The sequence below is a fragment of the Suricata suricatta genome, chromosome 3 (genome assembly GCF_006229205.1).
Source record: "Suricata suricatta isolate VVHF042 chromosome 3, meerkat_22Aug2017_6uvM2_HiC, whole genome shotgun sequence".
In the NCBI taxonomy this organism is placed as follows: domain Eukaryota; kingdom Metazoa; phylum Chordata; class Mammalia; order Carnivora; family Herpestidae; genus Suricata; species Suricata suricatta.
This window is the reverse complement of record NC_043702.1, coordinates 71681426-71698146: the sequence shown is the minus strand read 5'-3', so window position 1 is coordinate 71698146 and position 16721 is coordinate 71681426. Positions and strand designations below refer to the sequence as shown.

The following is a 16721-nucleotide window of genomic DNA, read 5'->3' as shown; positions in this document are numbered from 1 at the left end:
GAAAACAGGAGAAACCCAATGGAGGACCAGGGGGAGGGGAAGAGGGAAAGAGAGTTGGGGAGAGAGAGGGATGCAAAATTTGAGAGAAGATTGAATACTGAAAATGAACTGAGGGTTGAAGGAGAACGGGGGAGGGGGGAAAAGAGGTGGTGGTGATGGAGGAGGGCACTTGTGGGGAAGAGCACTCGGTGTTGTATGGAAACCAATTTGACTATAAACTGTTTAAAAAATTTAAAAAGAAATAAAAAACACTTTCCACCAAAAAAAAAAATTGGCACATGCATTTAAAAAAGTCTGAAAGAACTAAGTGTGAGAGAGAGAGCTCATGAAAATGCTTTATTTTCTTCTCTATAGTTTCTGATACCTATACGATTTTTTTAGTTTTATAATAATAAAACAATATTGGTAGTAGCACATTTTGAAGATAATGAAGAAATAATTTACTGTTCCTCCTCTTTCCAGTTCATTATTTAATTCTATTCAGCATGTTTCAAATATGTCTCTCCAGCATTCTTTTTTAAAATATTTATTTATTTTGATAAATATATAAACATTTAGAGAGATTTATATAATATTTATATAAACATATATCAGAGAGAGAGAGAGCACACATGTGGGAGAAGGGCAGAGAGAGAGAGGGAGAGAGAGAATCCCAAAAATTCTCAGTGCCAGACTCAGGACGCTATCTCATGATCTGTGAGATCATGCATGACCTGAGCCAAAACTAAGAGTCAGAGGCTTAACTGACTAAGTCCCCCAGGTGAACCCCCCCCCCCGCTTTTTTTCTCCAGCATTCTTAAGGCAGCTATAATAATAGGATATAAGCAGGAGACCAGAATAGAATAACATGACAAGACTTTTCCCCTAAGCTCAAGTGAATAGCTATTATCCCCGGGTATTCCTGGAAATACCTGGAGACTTTTTATGATTCTGCAGAAATTGTTCAGTTGGCCCTTAGTTCTTTGTCAGGAGGAATTGTTCTATAAATAGGTGTTATTTGGTATCTTCAGTGGAGGAAGTGAGTTCAGGGTTTTCTTATGTTACTAGCTTGGATCAGAACCTCTGGAGACTTTATTATGAATAAAGAGAAAGTGATGAAACAGCTAGGAGCGTAGAGGTATTGAGGTCCTCATATTACCTTGAGTCCTTTTGTATTCAAATCCTATTAATGTGTGTAACATATAAGTCATTCATAGATGAAAGTTATTACTTCTCTTAATTGCAAACCCATCTACTTATTTAAAGAGAATTTCAAATCACTAATATATAAAAAGTTATTTCAATTGGATACTGTAAAGCGAATATATACTCTAAATGACAAATTAAATTATCTAGACAAAAAAAAAAATGGTACTAGACAAGTTTAAGCTCCTAGACTAAAATCTTCAAGAAAAGGTATATGTGCATATTTTATATACAGGAAACAAAGATCATCTATGTACAGTTGAAAATGATTAAAACAAACCAATCATAAATTTAAAATAATCAAAATCCTCTTAAGGAGACTTAATGAGCGCTGAATTACCACTGGTTCTCTAAAATCAAATCTAAATTTAAATAAAAATAAGATTCATCACCTTAATATGCATTTATAAAGTTGCAATTTGTTGCCAGATGTTTCCTTGTTATGTGATTGTAACTGCTGATTTAATCTGAAAAAGTAATATTCATAATGATATGTCAGAAAGCAGGCCTACCTATAATAGCAAAAGAAATAATTTGAATTGCCAAGTTTAAAAGAATGTAATTGAAACATTCAAAACTTTGTCTTAAATAAATATTACTGTTTATATTCTGATTATGAAAGTAATATATATTGTTGAAATTTGGAAAATAGAAAAAAGTCTAAAGAAAAAAATAAAGATCATAATCTCACAGTTCTAAGGTAATTGTTATTAATATTTTGGTGTTTTCCCTCCAATAATTTTTTGGAGATATATCTTTCACCCCCAAACTTAGATCATACTCTGTGTATTGCTTCTGTATTGCTTTTTTCACTTCATGTTAAATTATAAACGTATCTCCAAGCTATCAAGAATTTTTCAAATGCATTGTCTTTGTTTCATACTATTCCAATGCATGCATGAACATGATACATTTAAACATTTCTATAAACTTGGACATGAGTTGTTTTCAATTTTTTAATTAAAATTAATGCTTTAATAAGCATTGTTATACATACATTTTGCCCATATTTTCAATCTTTTCCCCACAAAAAATTCCTGAACATGAAATTTCACCATAAAACTATAAGGAATGTCATAGATTCTGAACATAATTTCCTTCAGAAAGCTATACCAATATACACTGCCACTTACTAGGTACACATGTGCCTAACAAGAACCCCAGGAATTAATGTTTTTAAAAAAGTACATTTTACCTTGTACCAAAAACATATTGTAACACCTATAGCAATTTTTATGCAGTTATTCATTCCATGACAAAGGGAATTTTCATATGAAAAAGACCAAGGAATTTCCATTTCTTCCTCCAAGCAAGTCATTTCGAGCTTCCTTTGAGGTGGTCCAAACTTCCCATTTCTTGGACATCAATTTTCTTTTTTCTTTCTTTCTTTCTTTTTTTTTTTTTTTTTCACCACCCATGGACATCTCTAAAGAGCTTGAATGAACTCTGAACTAATTGTCTTCTACAAGTAATTCACTATTTTTTATCATTGGACGTCATCAGTTGTACTATGTGTATCTTGACATGAGACAAAAGACATGGCTCTGCATTGAGAAAAACATTCCAGGCCGTCCTCTGGCGTACTGAGAGTAAACCCTCCGACACTGAGCTTCCATATTCCAAGGCCACTCATACCATCTCACAAGAATATTGCGAAGATTTGAAAATAATGAAGAGCTACCTAGAAACCAGTATTAATTAGCTACTGAACAATCTTTGAGGTATGAATAAAAGGCCAAAAGTACTAGTTCTCATTTCAAACAAATTAAGCCACTCCCAATGTATAGGTAAACTGAAAGGTTAGAATGAGTTGTGCTCAGAAGGTAAAACATGAATGCACTCTTGCATTTCAAAAAAATTTTACGTATGTCTTTTAAGGGATTCTGTGTTTGGGAGAACAGCACAAATTAAGAAGACACTTTAACATGCTAGAAATTATTATTAAATCAGGGTCGCTACTCCTGCAAAAGTGGTTGCCCGATTTTATATTAAGGTCTATTTCTAAACTTGATTAAAATGTATGTTTCTTGCTTTAAAAAGAAGCCTGTGCCTACCAAATCACTTCTACTATGACACAAGCCCATAAAAAGTAGACAGGTTTCTATATTCTACTCTACATTCGTCTTGTCGTCTCTGATAAACTAGGGAATACAAGGCTTACAGTTTTTTCTCTGGTGGTGGGAAGACTGGATTGAAAGAAATATTTTCTGAGCCATAGAAATTGTTAAAATTCAGTAGATTTCAGCAACAATAGTATTCCTAATGAGTTTTAAGGGAAGGAAAGGGATTGAGAATAATTTTGATACTGTCTTGTCTTTCACCAGTTGCTGCTAATCTTTTGAAAGGATTTCTATTTTTGACCTACATTCAGACACACCCTGCTGTTTGACAAAGCTTATTTTCAAGTCTGGTTCACAAGAGCATTGCAGGGACTCCAAGACTTGGAGGTAATTCTCCTAGAAATATAAAAGTTTCCTTTGGATAATTAACCACTGCCACAGGAAACTTGAAGTACCTAGAAATCTGACTTTCCAGGACAACATCACTCTATTGGTGGAGCTGGGGAAACAAAGCCCTTATCCCAGCATGCTCTGCTCTGAAGACTGAAGTCCGGAGCCTGTGGGGCAGAATCAATGGATCAGTGGGACGCGAGGAAGCTAAGACAAACACCGGGAAACAAGATGCAATTACTGTTTATCTAAACTATCCTCAGGCAACAAGACACAGATGTTTGAGCTCCACAAACAGTTTTTCTCACGAGTCTTAACTGTTGTAAAATGTAAAATTGACCTGAATGAATGATTGCTTAAAGATTTGGATTTTATGACTCCGCTTATAAGAGGGTGTACTCCAATTCCTTTTCCTTTTCTCTTATGTACAAAGTCCATGTTCACTGTCACCTCTTCTCCCAAAGACTGCCTTCTCAGAATTCTCCTTTCATTCTACCTTTTAAATATGAATGGGATATTTTGTCCTACTTTAATATTGTCATAACTATTTGGGAATACCAGTAGATTTTGTTATCACCACGCAATAGACAAAATAACATTTAATGGATCACACACCTGGGATTTTAGACTGCTCAATAAACGAATAAAACTTTGAGACTGGTATTCCTTATCTCATGACCGGTATTATAAGTGTTTTTTGGTTCTCTCCAAAGGTTTCCAAGGAAAGACCTTAGGAGAGTTGGAGGGCTCTGGGTAACAAGCAGCATCAGCCTTGCCAACCAGAGAAATTCCTCTTGTATTATTTAAATATAGGGTTTTCATGTGAGCTTTTGAAATAAGTCTTCTACCCCAAACCAAAGCAAACTTACAAAAACCTCTAGCAGCAACTCTTGGTGGTTTCAATGGGTCCTTATTTCTATATTCCTATTCAGTAGTGTATACGACGATTCATGAACTTTTAGTGTTAGATATTTTACCAGTCAGATCGAGTCACATCTAGCCAGATGGAAATCACACCAATTATTCCAGTACACAGAGTTTACTATAAAGAATTGTTAACCAGGAATAAAGAATTTTTAGCTGGATAACTTCAAAGGCAATAAAGAAAACTAAGTTATCAAAGAAGTAGTGACTAAGGGAAGTAGCTACCAACTGTAGGGCTCTTGGAACAAAGAAGAGAGGTTAAGGTTATCAGAAGTCTGGAAGAGGGGCCCCACAGAGTCAGGACTCAGACACCTGAGGAAGAGGTGCTGACCGACTGGTGGAGTGTCTCTGAGGGTGCCTGCAAGGTGGCTGATTCTGCAAATGAGGCTAAAACTCTAAACAGAATTCAGGTTGAAAGATGCGCTGTTCTTGACGTCCAGAGTATTATTTATCATCTTCCACAAGTACGAGGAAGATTCAGTTCTCTTACACGCCGCCTCTCCACCCCTCTGCCTCCTTCCTGCTCCTCCTTTCAAATCCTGCCCCTCTGCCGTGTACAAATATAGTTGTATCATTATCTTAGTTTAATCCAGAATTTCAGTGTTGACATTACTCTGTGTAAATATATTCACAGCTGAGCCACATCACCGACGATGAATTACTTATGAGTGCAACATTTACATTCCCTGGAGTTGATAATTTCTTGGATATTTTGTTTGTTTGTTTGTTTGTTTGTTTGCTTTCCAGCGTACTTCTCACTAACCCACTGTAAGACTCTCAATAGACACACTCATCGGGTGGCATAACTTTCTTTTCTTCAATGACTCCCTGTGAGTCGTCACACTCCATCTGGACTGGTGGTTTTTCAGTCTGTGGCACCTGTGTCCTCTGAGGATTTTCTACCACCACCGCCACTTCTCAGTGTGATCTGCTGTGTTATGAAGCCTGGGTTTTAATTCACTTTGGCTTATTCCCTCATATTTATTTACTTATTTATTCATTTTTACATTTATTTTATATTTGAGAGACAGAGAGAGACAGCACAAGTGAGGGAGGGGCATAGAAAGAGGGAGACACAGAATCCAAAGCAGGCCCCAGGCTCTGAGCTGTCAGCACAGGGCTCGACATGGTGCTTAAACCCACAAACTGTGAGATCATGACCTGAGCTGAAGTCAGACACTTAACCAACTGAGCCACCCAGGCGCCCCTTATTCCCTCATTTTTAATGGAACACATCCTCAGATAATTTCTTTAGAAAGTGTACACGGAAGACAAATTTTTGAAAACCTGAATATGTGAAAGTACCTTTAGATTAATTAATCCCTAAAATTAATTTTCAGTGTGGCTAGATTTAGACTTCAACACATCATTTTTCCTCAGAATTTTAAAAGCATTTTTCATAGTCTTCCAACCCCCCAGTGAGGCTGTTGAGTGGTATCATTTCGACTCTTGATTTTTGTTTGTGACCTGTTTGCCTTCTCTGGAGGCCACCGTATCCTTAATTTGCGACTGCCATTTTGCAATTATATGATGTTATGTGCTGAAATCCTCCTTTTCCCTTCACATGCGAAGACGAGTAGACTCTTCAATACTGAAATTAATGGCCTTTGGTCCTGGAAATTTTCATTTTATTATTTCTCTGGTAACTACAAGTCTCCATTTTATTTGTCCCTATCACCTGAAAATCCTACTGTCCCACATACTGAGCCTCTTAAAAACAATCATGTAATTTTCACTTATGTTGTGAATTTGTTGTTTTAGTTCAGTTTGGGTGAAATCTTTCCCAGTTGTTTTCCAATCTTTCTGTTTCCCTCAAAATATTTTCTACATTTTAATTTTTTTGATGTTGTTTTCTGAATGTCACTTTACCTAACATTGCCTTTTGTGGATTTTTAAATCTTTCTACAGCTCACAACTGTATACTTTATACATTCTAAAATTTTCTCTATTTACATATTTATGTATATTTTCAGCTTCCTATCTCCTCTGAGATGCTTTTCTGTTTTTTTGGTTTTTGTCTTAAAACTTTTACCAAATGTCTAGATACCTTTGGAGGTTGGTTAATATTTAGGAGCAAAGCACTTAATGGTTGATCACAAGTTCTAAAGTTCCCTGAGAAGCTTCACTGGAGAGTGATCGAGTGAGACTCAGCCATTTTGTTGGGAATGGGCTGAAAACCGTTTTTCTTGGATCAGTCTCCCATCCAGGAAGCCCGGCAAGAGTTCTTGGTGGCAAATGCAGGAAGCAGGGCCTCTCACTGGAATCCATGGAGTTAAAAAAAAATTCTAATGTTTATTGATATTTGAGAGAGAGAGAGAGAGAGAGACAGAGACAGAGACAGAGACAGAGACAGAGACAGAGTGTCAGTGGGGAGGGGCAGAAAGAGGGAGACACAGAATCTGAAGCAGGCTCCAGGCTCTGAGCTGTCAGCACAGAGCCCAACATGGGGCTTGAACCCACGAACCGGGAGATTATGACCTGAGCTGATGTCTGGGGCTTAAATGTCTGAGTCCCCCAGGTACTCCTGGAATCCATGGAGTTTTATATGACCTCTTCCCAGCTCCCCAGCTCCCCATTCCATGGGGAGTTCATGGTTCTGGCTCAGCTTTCTTTATATCAAACCTCTAATTATACATGAGCAGGAAGGCATCTAGATTCAGAGAATCCTCATGACTCCAGTCCTATATCCTCCCATATGGCGACACCAGGAGACTTCAATTCCTCACTTTCCAGAGTTCTGAGACACAAATAAGCTTCCTCAATACACACCAATTACCATTACTGCATCTGCTTCACAGCTGTTAGTACTTTGCGGACATCTCTCTTTTTCGATCATTGCTGCTTCTATTTTCTTTGCCTCTGTGGATTTTCACTCTATTCCTCTACTATCGTTATAGGGGAGACATTGGAGGATTAGGTTAAAAGGACATGTTTAATCCACTAGATTTAACAGAATTCCCAGTTTGAGTTATTTAATCATCATTACTTCATTAAGTATTTCTAATGTTTATTAAGTTAATTTTAGGAGTTAATGTTTTTCACGGAAGTTTCAAATGTGTGTATTGACATGGAGATGTTTTAAGATAGTGTTTTTGGAGGAATTATTAAGTATTTTCAGTATTAACAATATGGCCATATTTGCCTAAGTTTATTTCTGGACTTTCTGGTTCTGTTTTATTGATTTACAATATGTCTCTTTTTATGCCAATAACATACTGTTTTGATAACTGTAGTTTTGTAAAATGTTTTTAAGTTAGGAAGTGTTAAACTTTCAGCTTTGTTCTTTTTTTTTATAAAAAAGTTTTTAAGTTTATTTATTTATTTTGAGAGCGAAAGAGACAGGGACAGAGACAGAGAGACAGAGAGAATCCTAAGCAGGCTTTGCACGGTCAGCATAAAGCCCGATGCAGCACAAAAACTCACTAGCCATGAGATCATGACCTGAACTGAAACCAGAGTCAGATGCTTAACTGACTGAGCCCCCCAGTCACCCACCAGCACTGATCTTCTTTCTCAAGATTGTTTTGGCTATTTGGGGCCCTTTGTGGTTTCCTATGAATTGTAAGGTAGCTTTTCTTATTTTATGAAAACGTTTCTTTGGAGATTTTGGTAAAGACTGCGTTAAATCTGTAGATCGCTTTGAGTTACATGGATGTTTTAACAACATGAAGTCTTTCAAGTGATGAATATGGAATGTCTTTCCATTTGTTTGTGTCTTTAATTCCTGTCAGCGATAGTCTGTATTTTTAGTGGACAAATCTTTTGCTCATTTGTTTAAGTTTTTTGCTTCGTTTTTGATGCTTTCAAAATTGAATTGTTTTCTTATTGTTTTTCTAGATTGTTTGTTGTTAGCATGCAGCTGATTGTTTTTCTAGATTGTTTGTTGTTAGAAATGCAGCTGATTTTTATATGTCGATTTTGCATCCCACAACTTTGCTGAATTTATTATTTCTAACTGTGTGTGTGTGTGTGTGTGTGAGTGCATATAGAATCTTTAGAGTTTTCTTCAGTGATCATCTCATCTATGAACAGAAATAATTTTACTCTTTCTTTCTGATTCAGATGTCTTTAATTTCTTTTCCTTACCTAACTACTGTGAATAGTACTCCCATTACAATGTTGAATAGAAGTGGTAAGAGTTTGGTTCTGTTCTGTTCCTGATCTTGGGGGAAAAGCTTTCAGTTTTTCAGCATCAGGTATGATGTTTGCAGTGGGCTTTTCATATGTTTTGAGGTAAGTTCCTTTTTTTCTTAGTTTGTTCAGTATTTTTTTAATCATGAAAACGTATTGAATTCTGTCAAACATTTTTTCTGCATGTGTGAGATGATAGTATGATTTCGATTATTTGTTCTGTCATTGTGATTTATCGCATTGTTTGATTTTTGTATGTTGAACCATTCTCGTATCCCTGGGATAAAGCCGGGTCATGGTGTGTGATCCTTTTAATGCGCTATCAAACTTTGGTTTGCTCTGATGCTGTTGAGGATTTTGCTTCTGTAATCATTAGGAATATTGGTTTGTACTTTTCTGATAGTGTCTTTTTATGGCTTTTGTATCAAGGTAATTAGGGCTTCACAAAATCCACGTGGAAATACTCCCTCCTCTTCAGTCTTTTGGAAGAATTTGAGAAATACTGGCATTATTTTTTTCTTAAATATTTGATTCAAATATCCAGTGAAGCCATGTGTCCTGAATTTTTCTTTGCAGGGAGATTTTTGATTACTGATTCAACCTCCTTCCTCACTCTAGGCCTGTTTATATTTTCTACTTCTTAATGATTTAATCATGGGAGATCATATATCTCTAGGAATTTATCCATTTCTTCTATGTTATCCAATATGTTGGTATATGATTGTTCATAGGAGTCTCTTACAAAATTTTTAATTACTGTGATGTCAGTTGTACTGTCTCCTATTTCATTTCTGATGGTGTTCACTCACATCTTCTCTGTTTTTGTTTTTGTTAACCTAAATAAAATTTCATCAGTTTTATTTATCTTAAAATTATTTTTATATGTTTTATTTTATATATGAGAGAGATGGCATGAGCAGGGGAGGGGCAGAGAGAGAGGGAGACACAGAAGCAGAAGCAGGATCTGAGCTCCAACCTGTCAGTACAGAGCCCGACATGGGGCTTGAATGCTTAAGCAACTGAGTCACCCAGGTGCCCCTATTTATCTTTCTTTTAATCAACTTTTTTTTCGTTAATGTTTTCCATTATTTCTGCTGTAACTTTATTTCCTTCTGTGATAATTTTAAGCTGAGTTTGTTCTCTTCTGGTTTATTGAGGTATAAAATTAGGATAACATTAAATCTTTCTTTTTTTTAACAGATGTTTATCAACATAAACATCCCTCTTTGTACTGCATTCCATATGTATTATTATGCTGTGTTTTTATATTAGTCTCAACATATTTTCTAATTTCTTTTTTAATTTCTTCCTTTACACATTGATTACTCAAGAGTGTGTTGTTTAATTTTCACATATTTATGAATTTTCTGGCTTCCCTTCTGTTACTGATTTTAGTTTCATACTATTGTGGTCAGAAAAAGATATTTGATATAATTTCTATTGCCTTGAATATTTTGAGATTTGTTTTGTGCCTTAACATACAACCTAGAAAATGTTCTATGTGCATTTGAGAGGCTGTGTATTCTGCTGTAGTTGTATGGAATGTTCCGTATATGTCTTAAGTTTCATTTGGTTTTTAGAAGTACTCAAACCCAATATTTCCTTATTGATTTCTGTCTTAATGCTCTATTATTCAAAGTGGGGTGAAATCTCCAGCTACCATTTTGTTTCTGTTTATTTGTTTCCTTCATATATTTGAGTGCTTTTTTGATAGGTGCATAAATATTTATAATTGTCATATCTTTCTGGTGAATTGGCCCTTTTATCATTATATGATGTTCTTTTTTTGTCTCTTGTGACAGCTTTTGAATTAAAGTCACTTTTGTCTGATAAAAGAATGACCACCTCTGCTTTCTTTTGGTTTCTATTTGCATGGAATACCTTTTTCCATCCTTGCCTTTTCAGCCTTTGTGTGCCCTTAAATCTAAAATGAGTCTCTTGTAAACAGCATATAGTTGGATCTTAGTTTTGTGTTTTTCTATATCTTAATCCATTTAGCTTTCCTATGTCTTATTATTGAGTTATTTAACACATGCACATTTATTGTATGTATGTATGTATGTATATATGTTTATTTATTTTTGAGAGAGAGAGAGAGAGAGAGAGAGAGAAAGAGAGACAGAGAGAGAGAATGCCAGTGGAGAGGGGCAGTGAGAGAGGGAGACACAGAATCTGAAACAGGCTCCAGGCTCTGAACTGTCAGCACAGAGCCTGCCATAGGGCTCAAACTCAAGAACAGTGAGACCATGAGACCATGACCTGAGCCATAGTAAGATGCTACCCAGGTGCCCTTTAATGTAATTATTGATAGGCATGGACTTGCTTTTGCCATTTTGTTAATTGTTTTGTCTTGTAGCTTTTTTGCCTTTTTATCTCTCTTTCTTTCTTTCTTCCCTTTTTTTTTTTTTTTTTTGGTGTATCTGCTATAGGCATTTTCTCTGTAGCTACCATAGGCATATATAAAATATCTTATAGTAATAACAACTTATTTAAGATGACAAGAACTTCAATCATATACAAATATTTTATATTTTTCCTTTATGCACACTTTACATTTCTTATAATTCTAATTATTTTACTTAAGTTCTTAAAAATATGTATATGAAATTACATTTTTCTTAACAACAGTCTAAAATTATTCATTATTCTCTTCTCCCAAGGATGACAAGGAACTTAGCATATTGGTTATCAATAAGACAACCCACCCAATCTTGTTAGTATTTAGGCTTTCTATTTTTATTTTGACACAAAATATTATTTAAGTTTATTAATAGTTTTAATCAAATTGTGTGCTCATTGTTTTATTTTTTTACCTCTTCCCTTTGGGATTACTTTAATTTGTCCCAAGTGAGTAATTGTACCAATTCCTTCAGTAAAATTATATAAGGAATCAATTCTCTCAATGTCTGTAATCATGTTTATTCCTTCACCATTTTAATAACTCTTCAGTCTTATACTGAATTCCAGGTTGATAATAATTTTTCCTTAGCTTTTAAAAGATATTACTGTATTATTAACTTGCTACAAGATTTCCATTTCCATTCCATTATAAATAATATGCATTTTCTAAAATTTTAAAGAATTTTTTCCCTTGATCTTTAATAATACAGTATCACCCAAATGTGATTGGGTATGCTTTCTATAGGTTTCCATTCAGCCTACTCAAGGATGTGAAAAGAGTTAGGATTAGTTTCCTTAGTTATGAAAACTTACAGCTGTTATATATTCAAATATTACTTCTTTTAAATTTTTAATAATTTATTTTGGAATTAATATTGGACTTACATTGGAGCCTCTTGAGGTGCTTTTAAAAGTGCTCTTTCTTATTTTTACCTCTTTATCTCTCTGTGTTATGATCCAGATAAATATCCCAGTGTAATAGTTCAATGCTCTTAATTTTAAACTGCCTTTAGTATAAAGTTCATGTCTATTGTGGCAAGTTAAAAATTTAATAACCATCTATATCAATTCCAAGTTCTCTAATTTATTCTTTTTCATATCTACCTGATTTTATTACATGAAAACCTGCTTTTGTTTTATAATTTTTAATTTATTAAAATGAAAGTTGTAACTTTATTTTGTTAGCACACTTAGCTCAGTTGATTTATTTCAAATTCATTTTCAGACTGTTCTGTAAAGTTAAATTAATTTGGGATCAGCTTATGATGGTAGGCTGTTGAGAAGGGGATATTTTTGATTTAGTTTTTCTCCTTCTTTCTTGGTTCACATCTTTGTTACTTATGGTCTTTGAAGCTTCTCATCTGGCCTTTATGGACCTAGTGCCAAACTAACACTCAAAGTGTCTGTTCTATTATGATATAGGATATAGTACACAACACACCAGTCTGGCGAGCTATTGTGTTCAATTTCTGCTTATGGGACACTGGGTTCTCTCACCTCTCAACGCCCAGCTCGCTATAACAGAATCTTGGTGGAATGTAGCAATAACTACTGACTTCACCAAGTGAGTCTGACTCTCATTCTTCATCTTGTGGGGAACACTTTTAGTTTCCCTTGAACCGCAAGTACAGACTCTGATGACTTTGCTTACTTCTATGTCTAGAGTCCAGAGGTCTTGTGGCTTTATGTTTTTGTTCCCTTTCTGATTCTTAGAAATGTATACCCTAGTGCTACCTTTTATAAACTCTAATTTTATAGTTTATTGTTTAATATTTTGAGGGGATTAGAAATGTCCCTTAAAACATCACCTCATTGCCCATTGCGAAGAAACATTCCTGTCTACTTTTTGCATAACTTTTATGCAAATGCCATTGATTTACCCAGTGATGGGTCATGTCACCACACATCACTTTATCTCTAAACACTAAGGCAACACTGGTAAAAACAGATGCCAATTTTAAGCTCAGGACCTTATTTTCAGGATAGAATTTTGTTTCTTTCACCTACTCTTCCCACAAGTCTCTAAGTTGCAGAGCCCTAGTCCCACTCTGGAACTAGAGACGCTTCAGGATACAGGTAAACTTAATCAGTATCTAATCGGTGTTTATGGACCCTTTAAAACACTGGAAGGAACTATGTCCTCGGTTCAAACTATTTGCCAAAGGAAATTAGTAGCTGGACTAGAATTAGAATCCAAGTTTGTACAATTCCTCAGTCATGATCTTAACTATGTTGCTACTACTAACTTGGCCTTGTGTATAATTTTGAACTCTTGGTTTTGACAGAAAATACTGTCCAAACTAAAGGAAAAAAGGGTATTGACTCATGTAAGTGGGAAGTCTTGGGGGTAAAACTGTTGTTAGGAATTTCCAAGCTATCTCTAGGCTCAAACGACACCATTAGGATGTGGTTTCTCCCCACTCCTAGCTGGACTCTCTTTCATTTGTTGGCTTCATTTCCAGGTTTTTGTAGTAGCAAAATGGCTACAGCATCCAGCTTCACATCCTCTCAGACTCAAGTCCCAACATAAAGAAATATCTCTTCTCAGCAGTTCTCATACCTGCCCTTATAATCACCCTGACTGGAGTAACTTGGCTCCATAACCCACCTGCTTACCGATCACTGAAGCCATGAAATCACCTGTGCTGACTGAGCTAAGTCTAGGTTACATGTTCCATCCCTGTAGATAGAGGGCAGAACCACCCAAGTGATAGATTTCTGTTCCCAACTTGTCAGCATTTACCAGAAATCAGCCGGAGGTTGTTAGAGGCCCCAACATGTCTACCTTAGTTATGATCAATAGTTGAGAAGATTTTACTAATAAAACACATTATCCATTAGCATCAAATGCCTCCTACTTCTTCAAAAAATAAGATTTATAAAAGATATTTTTGATCTGTGGAAAATTATCAGTATTCAAAATATTCTTGGGATCATGATCTGGAAACACACGGTGAGACAGTATTGCTCATCTAAATGGATGCCTCCCTTTTATTCACATGAAAGAAGAGACGTGTATGTGTGGCAGTTGGGGAGGTGTGAGGGATACTTAGCTTGATTGAGAAAGGTTAATTACATGTGAAATGAGGTTGGGATTCAGAGGATGTTTGCTCTAGATTTTGTGTAATGTTATATGGACACTGGGATTCTCTTTATTCTATTAACAAAATAAACTCATTTTGTTTGGTTTCATTTCACACTTGCTTTAATCCCACTGAACATTTATACTATTATTTAATTTTACTAAACATTTGTGGATAGTAAAATATCTATAGATTTAAGCAACTGCAGAATATTAAAGACATCCAGTTCTTACAGAGATTTGATCTGCTAATTAGCCACACCAATTTTATGGATCATTGCATCTCACTTAAAATGTATTGTTATACGTTTATAATCTTCTCATAATGAGCTTTTATTGAGTGCATGGGCCAACTTCTGTGGGATGTACAAGCGAAACTCCCTTTCCTCCACCTAAAAAACATATTCACAGGCCTAGTAAATCACAATAATATTTCACTGGAAATGGTCTTGTTGGCATTATTAAATGGCTTATTTGGGACCACCGTAAAAAAATGCATATGCCTGAGGAGGGAAGATTCAGAGTGTTATCTAAAGAAGTTTGATAAAAAAGAAGGATGGAGAGGAGGAAAGCCAACATTTAATAAATTGATGGGCAATATAAGTTTATGGACAAACCATATGAGAGTCAGATTTTCTTTCATTATCTCAATGACCTAATATCGTTTTTGCATTTTGGCCTTTCTGTTACTTAAATGGGCTAAACTAACATTTTCTAGTTTCTCCACAGGAACATTCATTTTCAGAATTAAGTATTGACTCTTGAAATACATTAAAAATTTTTTTTAGATTAGCTACTTCTTGTTGAAAAGAATGATCAGGTTGAATGCTACTGACAAAGTTACACAGTGATGGTTACTCTTTTGATAGTACCCTTTTGTATCCTGGGAAATGGCTCACTGTAAAGAATCACCCTTACTCAGTCCACTCAGATAAGACTTGTGAGTGTCCCCCTTATTTACCCTTGACAAAGCCAGATATAGACCCTCTAAATTTCTATTTTCATAAATAATTAGATGAATTGTTCATTCCTACTGACCCACTTGGGCAAAATGCCTACTAACCCTACTTGGCCAAACCTTAGTCGGGCTTCTGTCTTATCCTCAGGTCTGAACTTTGGCCTAACTGGAGCACCGGAAGAATGGAACAACCTTTCCTTAGCAGACTCTCCAAAGACTCGGCTGACCTCTAGGAAAAACTTCCCTGATCAGCTAGCTATTTATGTTCCTGGCTCATCGCACTCCTCAACACCGGGTTCTTTCTGGCCTTGTTGGCTACACCCTGTGAAAAAAAGCCATTGCTGCCTGACCTTTGAGACACTTGCAGATGTAATGATGGGAGCATTCTCCTTGTCGCAATTAATAGTCCCACCTCCCCTGTCATCGTTGTCCCTTTCCCTCTGTTGCAATAACTCTTTTGAATATGGCTTTCCTTACCAAAGACTGGACTTTTTTTTTTTTCAATTTACCACCACAATTATTTAAGCTAGTGTATTTATTAGTAATTATTTATGAGAGAGAAATCTCTTAACATTTGTTTCCACCTTTTTTTCTGAATAGAAATTTAGTAGCATATTTTATTTTTTAAGGTTTTTAATGTTTTTATTTATTTTTGAGTGAGAGAGACAACGTGAGCAGGGGAGGGTCAGAGAAAGAAGGAGTCACAAGATCTGAAGACAGGTTCCAGACTCTGAGCTAGCTGTCAGCAGAGAGCCCAATGCAGGACTCGAACCCATGAACCATGAAATCATGACCTGAGCTGAAGTCAGATGCTTAACTGACTGAACCACCCAGGTGCCTCTAGCAGCATAGAGGCTAGCAGCACACATAAGATTAATAATGGAAAGACATACTACACATTTAAACACCAAACAAAGCTTCATGTCACAAACTAAATACCTCAGCCTTACTACCAATTGCTTTCTTAAATTCTTCTCTCTGTTAATGAGCCATCATTCTCTCTGCCACCATACTGGAAATTCCTGTGCCGGATTCGGATTCTTCCTCAACCTATTCTCCATAATTCAGCCAGTCACAAGGCCAATTGATTTCACCTCTGATTAATGTTCCTCTCACTTCTCCCTTCTTTCTGATTCTACTATCATCATGATAATTCAAGCTGTCTTTGATGTTGCTACTTTTATAGTACTTATGTAGCCTCAGTTTAAGTGAGATGTCCCCTCCTTCTCCTAAGACGGAAGTGGATTTCAAGAAAGCTCTGGCAGAGTGTTTGGGGGTAGAGATTGGATTTTAAGGTGAGAATTCAAAACAGTAGCTTACCTTAGAGTTCCTGAGAGATCTGGGCGCAGGACTGCAAATAGAAAGCTCAAGACCGTGTTTGAGAAGCCCTATTTTTTAAATGTTTTATTTAATTTTGAGAGAGTACAAGCAGAGGAGGGGCAGAGAGATGGGCAGAGGATCCAAAGTGGTTTCCATGCTGAGAGGCTGACAGCAGTGAGCCTGGTGTGAGGCTCGAACTCATGAACCTTGAGATCATGACTTGAGCTGAAGTTGGCTGCTCAACTGACTGAGCCACCCAGGCGCCCTGAGA

At 36.0% G+C, this 16721-nt stretch overlaps 1 long non-coding RNA gene across 3 annotated transcripts in view; it reads left to right on the top strand.

Annotated features, from left to right (window-relative positions):
- Nucleotides 1-15587, top strand: part of LOC115286497 — a 27565-nt gene extending 11978 nt beyond the window's left edge. Inside the window, exons 2-3 of one of the 3 annotated variants that reach the window (XR_003906088.1) lie at nt 3510-3632; nt 15279-15587. This is a non-coding gene — a long non-coding RNA (uncharacterized LOC115286497). Of the gene's footprint in view, nt 1-3509; nt 4005-15278 lie in introns of those variants that run through there. The other 2 variants (XR_003906090.1, XR_003906089.1) reach the window with 2 other exon arrangements.
- The last annotated feature ends 1134 nt before the right edge of the window (nt 15588-16721 follow it).